The sequence below is a fragment of the Pinus tabuliformis genome, chromosome 4_1, assembly GCF_031772625.1.
Source record: "Pinus tabuliformis cultivar Carrire ecotype Pingquan chromosome 4_1, CPIR1, whole genome shotgun sequence".
Taxonomy (NCBI): Eukaryota; Viridiplantae; Streptophyta; class Pinopsida; order Pinales; family Pinaceae; genus Pinus; species Pinus tabuliformis.
Genome location: NC_142303.1, coordinates 955,443,419 through 955,455,117, shown reverse-complemented (window position 1 = coordinate 955,455,117; position 11,699 = coordinate 955,443,419).

Below are 11,699 nucleotides of genomic sequence, written 5' to 3'. Positions count from 1 at the left end.
GTTGTCCTGAGGTTGGTTTCGCTTCTAATCAAGAAATTGTTGAAACACGCAAGGCTCCTCATCACTCTCTGCTTTGCATTCAAGATCAATCTAAAACTCAGATTTCACTTCCTCCACTCGAACTACATGGTCCCATTGCTCATGCATTAGAGGAATCTTACACAGCAATCACACTTGCACAACGTAAGTGGTCTACCTTTCTCACATTTCCTTGCATGTCACAGTCAAGAGAATGCATACACTCAACATCTGCATGCAGTGTAGCACAGCACCATGACAAGTCCACAGAGTGGATGTCATGTTCTTTCACTCATTTTTGTTCAGTGGACACTTGTAAGCTCAGAGTGTGTCTGTCTTCATCATTATATCTTTCATGCTTGCTAGTTTTTGCAACTGCGATGTTCGCAAACCATGCCTTCACCAACATGGGTTGACCAATGTGTCAGTGGCTGCATTGGAAGTATCACTTCACGTGAAACGACCCATGCATTGTTAGCTTAGGAGTAGGAGTAGTGTTTGCTTTTGAGTTGTTTGCTTGCATGCATGTTTGCTTCTTTCTTTGTGTGTTTTCTTGCTTGCTTGTTTGTTTGCTTACTTGCTTTGCATATGCATTTTCTTCTGCTTCTTCCCTTACATTTTGTTTTGTTTCCTTGTTTCCGTTCGTAGGTTAGTTTCGAATGGACCATGTACAACTCTCGAAACAAGCTCGGTGAAGTACAAGAGGACTTGTACAACTATCAATACTTGGTTATCTGTCATCCTGCCTCTTATGTAAGAAATTTTTGTCTTCAGTCCATGATACATCAATGGAAAATACGTACTCTTCAAAGTGAATCTTGGTGAAAACACAATGCTTGCACGCGAACTAGTATCACCTACTCTAGTCGGTTGTTTTTGGGTTAATCCTTGTCAGCTCAGTCAAGTAGAGTAAGGTGAGGGGGAAAACCTTAACAAGCATGTCAGAGGTATATACAAACTACTTCTCTGAAGGAACAACCTCTTTTGCTATCAATAAGTCGGGATCCCTCTTCTGCTATTGAAATGAATAAGTGTTATGCACAGTTATGAAAAAATGAAAATATGAAAATGAAAAATGAAAATGAACAAAGCGAAAGAAGAGAAAGACTTCCTGCACAGAGAGGTGATGCAAGTAACTCCATCGGGGTACTGACCAAGCTCGCTGGCAGCGGAGTGATGCCTGTGTTCCTGTGTAACTCCGTTGGGGTACTGTCCAGGCCTGCTGGCAACGGAGCAACACCAAAGATGAAACTAAATCTCTGACGATCATATGACTTGTGCACCAATATACTCCTCATCCCCAATCAAAAAAATTGTGTTGGATTGGCTTGGAATGTGTGTCGACTGACCAAGAGCCTAGTAGATGCCACATCTTACAATCAAGCAAGTTTGGAAACTAAGACGAACATAGAACTGAACAATACTTTCGGAGGTGTTAGACTTGCTTTTCACGAAAAAGGTCCATTCAGAGAGCTGAAGTTCTACCAGTGTGTCGCCAAGTGTTATAGCGGCTACAACCACCCTCCAAAATTTTGCCTTAGCTTCGTTTTGGAGCCTCCCTATCGACCATCCTCAACATCATGTCTTGCACTGTCAAGCACATCAACTTCAGCTGTTTCATAGGGTCTTGTCAGTCTGTGCATGCAAATTTGTTCCACCTCCTCCACAGGCTGATTTCCGGACTCAGCTCTCACTAGGAATTGCACAATTTTGGAGGGGAACCAGCCTTCCCTCCAAAATTTGGGAAAACCCATCTGGGCTCTAGAATTGTGTAATTCTTCCTGATAGTCTTCCTCTCAAAAATTTCACAATTCATCCCAGGACATCTTCTCAGCACAGAAATTGCGTAATTCTAGGCAGCAGTCACCTTCTGCTCCCAGAAATTATGCAATCCCGGTGGAACAACCAACCCAGCAGCTAGCAAAAATTGCGCAAATCAGCTAGGCAACCTATTGGGTTCAGAAATTGCACAATTCAGTCAGATAGGCTTCCTTGAGAAAATTGCGTAGTCTGAACCAGGACAGTTGCTTAGCCTAGAAATTGCGCAATCCTGGGAGACAGTCACCTGTTCCTCCCAGAAATTGTGCAATCCCTCTGGGACAACCAGCTCTGCTAAGCCCAAGAACAATGCATATTTTCATCCCATGATTGCAGACCGATGCATGTGCCTTCAAGTTGACTGGTTCCCTCCAGGAACGAGCAAAACTAATTTGCATGCATGGACTGCTTTTCCCAAGGCAGCATGCAAAGGCATCCCTAGATTTAGGGATCTATTTTTAGCATTTGGAGGTTACATGCAAGGATCCCTTTAGAAACCTCTCGCTAAGTGTTTATTTTCCTAGATTTGTGGCATGCGCGTCATAACCTCGATTTTATCAAAACTTATGAAACAGACGCTATAGAACTCATTCCTTGCATCGATCTTACAGCTCTGACATCCCACATCGCATCTAGGAGTCGTCGGCACATTCAGCTCAATTGTTTCGAGGTAAGCTCGCTTCGCATGTCTTGCATTGCATTTCTGTCACTTTTTGTGTTTCGGCTTGTGTGAATGTTGTCTACTTGATTTATGTGAGCACTTGTTGTCATTTTCATGCATGTTAGCTTATACAAGTGTTGTTTCACTTTTCATTCGCATCTCGCTGTTGTCACATGCATGGCATTGTTTTGCACTAATGGTCGTCGTCGCGGCAACCCGCTTCACACACATGCATGCATCCCATTTTCTGAATCTTGCACTTACTATTTGCATGCATAATCATTCACTCTTGTTTGCACTCATCTCATCATGCATTCTAACTTCTCATGTTGTCAGTCACCCGTCGGTCGGTCTGGGCTACCTTGGCCTGGACCGTGCCTTGCTTGGCTATCATTTCACATTTTTGGAAACGAGGGCTCTGCCTTCCCTCCAAAAATTGCACAAGTCTGACCTAGAACTCACCTCTAGGCTTGCATTGCGCAATTCTTGGAGGTAGTGTCCTGTTGGCCCCAGAAACTGTGCAATGCAGTTTGTTGGTTGCTTGTCACTGCTAACTAAAATTGTGCATTGCATAGTTTTAGTCCTCAGCAGGCCATGCTAGATTGCCCATTGTGCAATTCCAACAGTTAGTCAGCTTCCTGGCAGCCTGAACTGTGTCGCCCGCAGTCTTGGCAGTCAGTCTCCCAATCTCCCAATGAAAATTGCGTAATCTTCATGGATAGTCACATAGGTATGTTGCATGTCAGTCCTCCAGTTCGTTATGGTTTTCAACTGACATATTTCTTGCCATGAGTGTTGTTGTGCCTCCAGGTATCACAGGTGTCATCTTCCTCCCAGCAGCACAGGTACAATGTCTTCCAAGAGAGCAGAGTCAAAGATACCGTTAAGAGCGCAACTAAGGACACAGTCGATCAAGTGTCTATGAACTTGCCTATCCACGAAGACATCAATTTTTTCATGGACAATGATATCAAGATAAATGGAAATGGCATCACAGCGAGCAACACCATCAGCAGTAGTAGGAGGAAAAACACTTGCGCATGACGAATGCAAGAGGAAGGTTGTTGACAGCATAGAGAGGAAGCAAAGCTGCAAGTTCAAAGTAGATCCACTCATGACGAAAGTAGCTTTGGATATTGAGGCTATAAGGTGACGGCGCCACACAAAGATCACGCAAAGATAGAGAGAAACAAATAAGGAGTTGCATGTGCTAAAGCATCAACTCAAGGAAGAATAGGAGCTACACAGATGAGAGAATGAGTTACAGCAAGAATAGGTACAACAGGGGGCACAACATGCACATACATATGAAACTGTGCCCGTACAAGTTATAGATCCATCCCAACAGTTGGCACGAAGTAGACAAGGTGAGAAATGTTGTTGATCGAATGCAAGGGAATTTAGCAGCATGCATGTCATTATGCGCATGCATGCGATCCCACCCATTTGGCACACTCACCGAGGCAAAGACAAAAAGCAAGTCCAACTGGAGTTGAACATGTACTTCTATAAGTTGATGTGCATGGTCACCAGCACACACTTGGAGATCATCACAGACACTATGCATCAGTATGTTGTTGTTCCAGCCACACCCAAGATGATGATGCGCATTTTGTCAAACGAGTTGGACAGAGGGGCCATATCAGTGTACCCAGATGCAACGGAGGTAAGAGTTCGCTTTCAAAAGGATGTCACCATTGAGCACATGGACACCATCACGGACGACCAAGCTTGGCATCAGTTCGCCACCATCGATCATCGCAAGGATGTTGAAGAATTGGTCTTACCACAACGGTCCGAGTGTTAGTGATGTCTTGCATGGCTTGCTCAAGCCTATTTTGTCTCACAAGGGTACATGTGGAGATTGTATGTAACATCATGTAAAGTGAAAGTCCAAGTGTCGATAGTTGGACGTAACGGTCATGTAGTAGGTGAAGAGTCACAAAGGGGAATGTCAAGGGTCACCCCACCCTTTCCTATAAATAGAACCTCATAACTCATTGTAGAGGCTTTCGGTCAGCCAAGCTTCCAATAGGAGTATCTTAGAGAAAGCTTGGACAGTATTGTAACGAGCCTTGGCTTCTCCACTATGCAAAGTTAGTATATCTCTTTGGAGGAGCAGGCGGCAGTGACTATAATGTTCCATTGTCAAAACTAGTGGTTGGTCATGGTTGTATTGTATGATTGGAAGTTTCCCTTCTTAATATAACAGAGCCAACATGTTTCATGCATATGTTGTTATTATATTTTAGCTAACTTGTCTACTCTAATAATATATGTGTCTGTTTTCTTACGCATGCATTTATGGCTTTCTTATATAAGTATGTATGAATCTTACTGAAATCTGTTGTTGGTTTAACCATCACTTTGGATTGCTAGCTCACTTTCTTTCCAGTTTGTGATCCATCTTTGCTAGTGTATTCCCTTCTTAACTTCGTGCTTTCATAGGTTTCCAAGGGGCGCACTCACCTCACCCCTCGTGTGTTAGAACCGCTGATGCACCTTCCTTGACTTACTGTATATGTCACACCCTTGATACCAACAGGGACATCTTACTTGCCTTTGTGCGCCATCGCAGTCAAGGAGATACCGTACTTCCCACTGCTGGGACTCATACACCAAACGGTCTGAGGTCTAGTTGGGACTTCTCACTGGGGAGATCCCATGACATGTTGGTGGGTCCAGCACCGTCAACATATTGATAGAGGAGTGTGGAAGGGTGGTGTCGAGCTCGGTTGAACGACGCGAATTCAGGCGAGGTGGCGGGATAGTCTTCTCCCTGTGATGTTAATTTGGTATGTCATTTGTCGTTCCTTTCAATCCATGCACCGACTTATATGCTTAATGGATTTAGGAATGTATGGTTTTGAATTTCCAGGGTTTGTGAGAAAGAGAGGCTCCATGCATCTGCATGTGTGTGTTTTCTTGTTGTAACAAGTCCATCTGCTTGGCATAGTCTCTGTGTCTGTTTTTTTTTGGATTATTTTAGCCACGATGGGATTATATGGGGTTTCTTTCTCTGTGGTTGGCCCCTAGGACTTCCTGTTGGCTCGGCCTGGCATGGTTGGGACTAGGGGATGGGTAGTTTACAATTTAGCTCCTGGGTCTTGTCTTTTCTAATTTTCTAGGAATGGGTCTGGGCTTTTTCTCTATTTTTGGAGCTGAATTGCTCCACGGCCTGTTACCCTGTGGGATTCTTCTTGGGCATACATCGATGGCTCAGGAACTAGGTTTGTTTTTATGGTATAAGTGTAACAGTCCAAAATAAATATGAAGTTAAATTCCTAATTAATATCATATTCAAACAAATCAGCATTTACCTATATTACCTATGATCTCCTGTGATCCACGTCTGCCAGATGACAACAAGGTTGTGGGGATGACTCTCCACCCAACCGTAGGCTCAATTACACAAGCATTTTCTACAAGTGGCCACCCCCGAGCCCTCAATCAACGTACTACTGCCAGTGACTCCTATGTCTTAGAACACCATTATCCCAAGAGAATGAAAGATAGAAACTCAGAAAGATGGAATGCAAGAATGCCTCTCATCTTCCTCACCATCTATTAAATAGAAAAAACATTGGAAGGGAAACCACATGCACACACTCCATGTGTCTACATGCAACTTTCTTTTGATTTTTAGTTTTCTTGTTTTATTTCTTTACTTTTCTTTTGATTTTTAGCTTTCTTGTTTTATTTTCTTCTTTTTGATAGTTTTTCTTGTTTTATTTCTATTTATTCTTATTTAGAGCTTTAGTATGGTTATTGCTATTTTTATTTTTATTATTTTTATTTATTTTCTTGTATATATTTTTAATATCATTTATTATTTAACATTTATGATTTATTGTTTTTATTATTTATTATTAAGTGATTTATTTATTATTATTTATTAATTATTATTTTTGTATTATTTATTATTTTTATTATTTATTATTTATTATCATTTATTATTTTTATTATTTATTATTTATTATTTATTATTAAGGGGAGGGATATTACATACTCTCCCACTTTAAGGAACTTCATCCCAAAGTTAAGTTGAATTATTTATTATTTATTATTTTATTTACTTCATGTTGCCAACACCCTCTGCTGAACTAGTATAACCAGCAGGCATCGAAAGTCCCCAACACCCTAGGAAATCTTAAGGAATCTCTGTCCTTTTTCCCACTTTCGGTACCAGGCATAAGACTGACCTAGTCTGTATCCTAGTCCAAGGTTGGCCCCAAGGCTCGCGCCTGACTCAGACCTCATCTGCCCCAAGGCAGGCATCCGGTACAGTACTCAATGACTCCAGGCATCTCACAAGGCTGGCCCACTCCCTCCACAACTACTAAGGCGCACGGCCCCAGGCATCGAAGTCCTTTACATCCCTTCCAGACTTTGGCATCCCAATCCAATAACAGGCACCTAGCCTAGAACATTAGGCACTTGGCCTCCTCAAGATGTTCCCATAGCTCTTCAAGAGCTATCCATCGAGAGCTATACACAAGACAAAGAAACCACTGGCATATGTTGTGTTGATTGAGTTTTGTCCCCAGCCCATATGGTGTTACTTATTCTCCCTCATGCGTATGGGCTCGCACGAGATCATCAAATAAACCGGCCCTCTCGGCCCATTTGTGGAGTCCTGTGAATCATCACACCTCAACATGCAACCAATGCATTAACCATACCATCATAGTATCATAGAAAATAATCCACATGCCAAGTCTTGCATGTCATCATGAGAACATTCATCAATGTTAATCGCAACATTATGAATAATAACGAACTGCATGCTCATGTATGTCATAAATTTGTACGCAACTATCGCATGCTTCACCTCATGAAATACCATCATAAGTTAGATCATCAATGTATTTGCATCAAAGACATATCATGACTTCACATAACAAGTGAACCACATGTCAATAAACCTCATATCATAATTCCTATGCCATGTTATGCATATCATATCCATCATGAGTATTGAACATTAAATACCTATCATCATGTAGTAAATGAATATGTCGATATACCTTGACATAATGTCATAATACCTATTCATATCGCTATCATCATATGGATACATTATCATCATATCATGAAACATCGTCAATATGGTTTCATCAAGTTGTCAATAAATTTTCAATACTCACTTCTTTCAACTAGGAAGTTGATCATTTACACCATCGTATAATTATCTAAGTACATCGTTAAATTTCGCATGAGCCTCATCATCTTGAGTCTTAATCTCTCGAGGAAATTCTGGTGAAATTCATTGTTTAAGATATTACTAGTTATACCATCATTATCTCAAAATTAAAATCCCTTGGTTTTGCATCCATTTACCCTTTGGCTTACCGATTCCAATATCGCTATATGCAGACACTAGGTCATCATGATTTCATTGTTTTATCATGCTTAATTTACTGGTATGAGGGTTTGTTGATCCATGTTGACTTATACATATATCACTTAACAATTATCATTTTCATCCACCAAAAATATTTCTTATCTCGTCAAGTTCCTATCTCAATACCATTTGATTGCTTTATTGTAAATTCACCCTTCTTCAAGCTGGACAAGAGATTCTTGTATCTTTAGATTTTGAAACAGTTGGAAACACTACTATCATCATTGTCCATGAAAATTTTAAATGTGTGGTGTCATGTGGAAACAACCTTTTTTAACGCTATGGGAATAAAGCTTTTTCCTATTTTTGAACTATGTAGATCATCACTATGACCACTACCAATCATGTTTCTCAGTCCATTCATCAATACCCTTAAAGAACTTTCTTCTTGATAGAACATCCCTTCATTTCCTCCTACGAGATATTCTTATATTTTTCTCCTAGTCTTAATTTCCCAATATTCCATTTCTAGTAGCTTAAAAATGGAACTTCTTTACTTCATTCTATTTTATTAAATTGACTTTAATTTCTCACCTCCAGTCATTGTGGTTTTTGTTCCTCCTCTTAAAACTTAGCACTGATATACTTTGGAAATGTTGTTACTCTTTCCCAACTTGGGTAATACCTGAAAAATAAATTCATTAAGATGGCCACCAAATGTAATCCGCTTATCATCAACATAATAAAATTGCCTGATCCTTTATCTTTTTATTCATATAGTTAGTCACCTTTGGAAAACTTTACAAGGTGGCTCTCCCATTGTTATAGATGTTGTTATGCACACAACTTATCTTCTGCAATCATTCTATTTATCATACCATCCAGGTTCCGTAAAAATGTCCTTCATTATTACCATGATTATTCAACTTCATTAGTTGATTGCCAATATGCCCCAGTGTTTTCTCCATACCTTTACCTAATTGTTATGTTAACGGACTTTAGGTTGTGGTGGTTGTATCATTGTGTGGTTCAGTTGGTAAGGATTGTATGCGATGGAAGAAAAGGGAGGAAGTCCCTTGGGCTCTTTATCGAAAATTACGGTTTCATGCTTCTCCCTTGGCAGGTGTGTGGGGTGGTAGTGGCACCTGGAAGCTAGAAGCTTCTGGGCTTGGGCTACCACCTGTACAAGAAATTCGACTTACCATCTCCTCCACTAAACACTATAAGCATGCGGCAATGGCTCGAACAACGATTGCAAAGGCTTGAAACCCAGCCTCAAGGAGTCGTGGTAGAAGAACCAGGGGGACTGTGACAATAGAGCAGCCCAACTCCTTTAGGGTCAAATCGAGGGGTCGTAAACCAGTTGCCAACATCATCAATGATGCGGCTACAACTTACCACAAAGGCACGAGTGAGGAAATCTGACAACTAATCAAGGAATGGGAAGTTGACTTGAATCGTTAGGCTGGCTCAATGGAAATTGAGGTGGAGGACTGGCGGGCTATGGTTCTAGATCCAGGGCACACCCATGGTCGCATCACCCAGTTCAAACAAACATTGTTCTTGTACTAGTCCATGAAGAGCATCTTGGGAAAGGTTCTGGAGCAAGTCTTGGTGGGCATGGCCGCAGCGATGCAAGACTTTCCCAACTATAAACATGAATTCCAGAAGCTCCAGTTTCATATGCAAAAGCAAGATGGTCGCCTTTGTTTAATAGAAGAACACCTCCCTTGCATTCTCTCATAGAAATAGCTCTCAAGTTCCAATGCCAAGGACCCGACTCTAGTGGAGTCTGTGTCTGCCAAGGGAGCATAGTAGTCTGCTAGCTAGTTTTTTAGTTTCCTCTTTCTTTTTGTATGCAGGAAGCTTTTAATTTTCAGAACAATGATCATTTTGTTTCTAGGCATGTATTATTCAAGCAAGGCAAAGATATTCAGACTTGTCTAGCTTGGTTAGACAGAATTATTATTTTTTTCTATTAGATGGCAAGTCACGTTGTTAGGTGGCCAATAGACTTGGTTTCCCTCAGGAAAGTTGAGGCCACCTAACATGTTTTGTAGATGTAACTTTATTTTATATTAATGAAAATGGAAGGACCTACCAAACTTACAATATATATATATATATATATATATATATATATAGAGAGAGAGAGAGAGAGAGAGAGAGAGAGAGAGAGATCTCTCTCTCTCTTTCTCTCTCTCTCTCTCTCTCTCTCTATATATATATATATATATAATTAAAATTACTGTAACCATATAAACTAGCAATTGCACCGGATGTTGTAAAGGAGAAGGCAATAGCATATAAAACTAATTAATGCTTCTTTGACAATTTTTGAAAGACAAAAAAATATTAACAAAAGGCAAGGACCATGCTACAATGAAATATTACTGCAATACTGCTTCCTTGAGCCTTACAAATCATGAGGCCATGTTGAAGTTAAATATGCATGAAGATTATTATTGAGAATATGTTCTTCTATGTTATCTTTTCTTTAGGTACTCTTCTTGTGAACCTCAAGAATCTTCAATGATCATTTTGTTTCTAGGCATGTATTATTCAAGCAAGGCAAAGATATTCAGACTTGTCTAGCTTGGTTAGACAGAATTATTATTTTTTTCTATTAGATGGCAAGTCACGTTGTTAGGTGGCCAATAGACTTGGTTTCCCTCAGGAAAGTTGAGGCCACCTAACATGTTTTGTAGATGTAACTTTATTTTATATTAATGAAAATGGAAGGACCTACCAAACTTACAATATATATATATATGTGTGTGTGTGTGTGTTTTTAATTAAAATTACTGTAACCATATAAACTAGCAATTGCACCGGATGTTGTAAAAGAGAAGGCAATAGCATATAAAACTAATTAATGCTTCTTTGACAATTTTTGAAAGACAAAAAAATATTAACAAAAGGCAATGACCATGCTACAATGAAATCTTACTACAATACTGCTTCCTTGAGCCTTACAAATCATGAGGCCTATGTTGAAGTTAAATATGCATGAAAATTATTATCTTGAGAATATGTTCTTCTATGTTATCTTTTCTTTAGGTACTCTTCTTGTGAACTTCAAGAATCTTAAGATTACACTATAATGAACTTATCTTTTGTATAAAACCTACTTACATATTGATGAGGGTTTTGTATGGATGTCATTAACCATTTTATGTTGATTTGATTTCATACTAACCGTGTATGCTTTTTTCCTTGTGGATTCTTAACCTATTGAAGATTATTTAGTCTACTAGGTTTTCATTGAATTTCTCAGTGTCTTAAAAGGAACTGATTTATATTTAAGTAGGTAATATGAAGTGTGTCACTTTTGTTCTTCGTGCAGATAGTAAAAAATATATGGAGATTGATGAGGGTTTTATATGGATGTCACTGAACCATTTTATGTTGATTTGATTTCATACTCACTAAGTATGTTTTTTTCTTTGATGGTTCTTGACCTATTGAAGATTGTTTAATCTACTAAGTTTTCATTGTATTTCTCAGTGTCTTAAAAGGAACTGATTTATATTTCAGTAGCTGATACGAAATTGGTCACTTTTGTTCTTTGTGCAGATAGTAAAAAATATATGGAGCGATGGATTTCATCACTTCAAGAGCAGTAAAAACAAGGCTATTGAGGAAAGAACTCTAGCACTTAGAGAGATTTGGTAGTAGATGTGGAATTCACGAACATGTGTTGCTCTATGGTGTTGGCCACTGGGAGTATTTTTCTTGATCTTGTATAAAAGAAAGTAAATTTGCATTTAGCTTGTACTACATTAAAAATGAAATTTCCAATATTCAGGGCACACTTTCCATCGCATTTGTAGAGAAAATTACAAGAGACTATCTGTT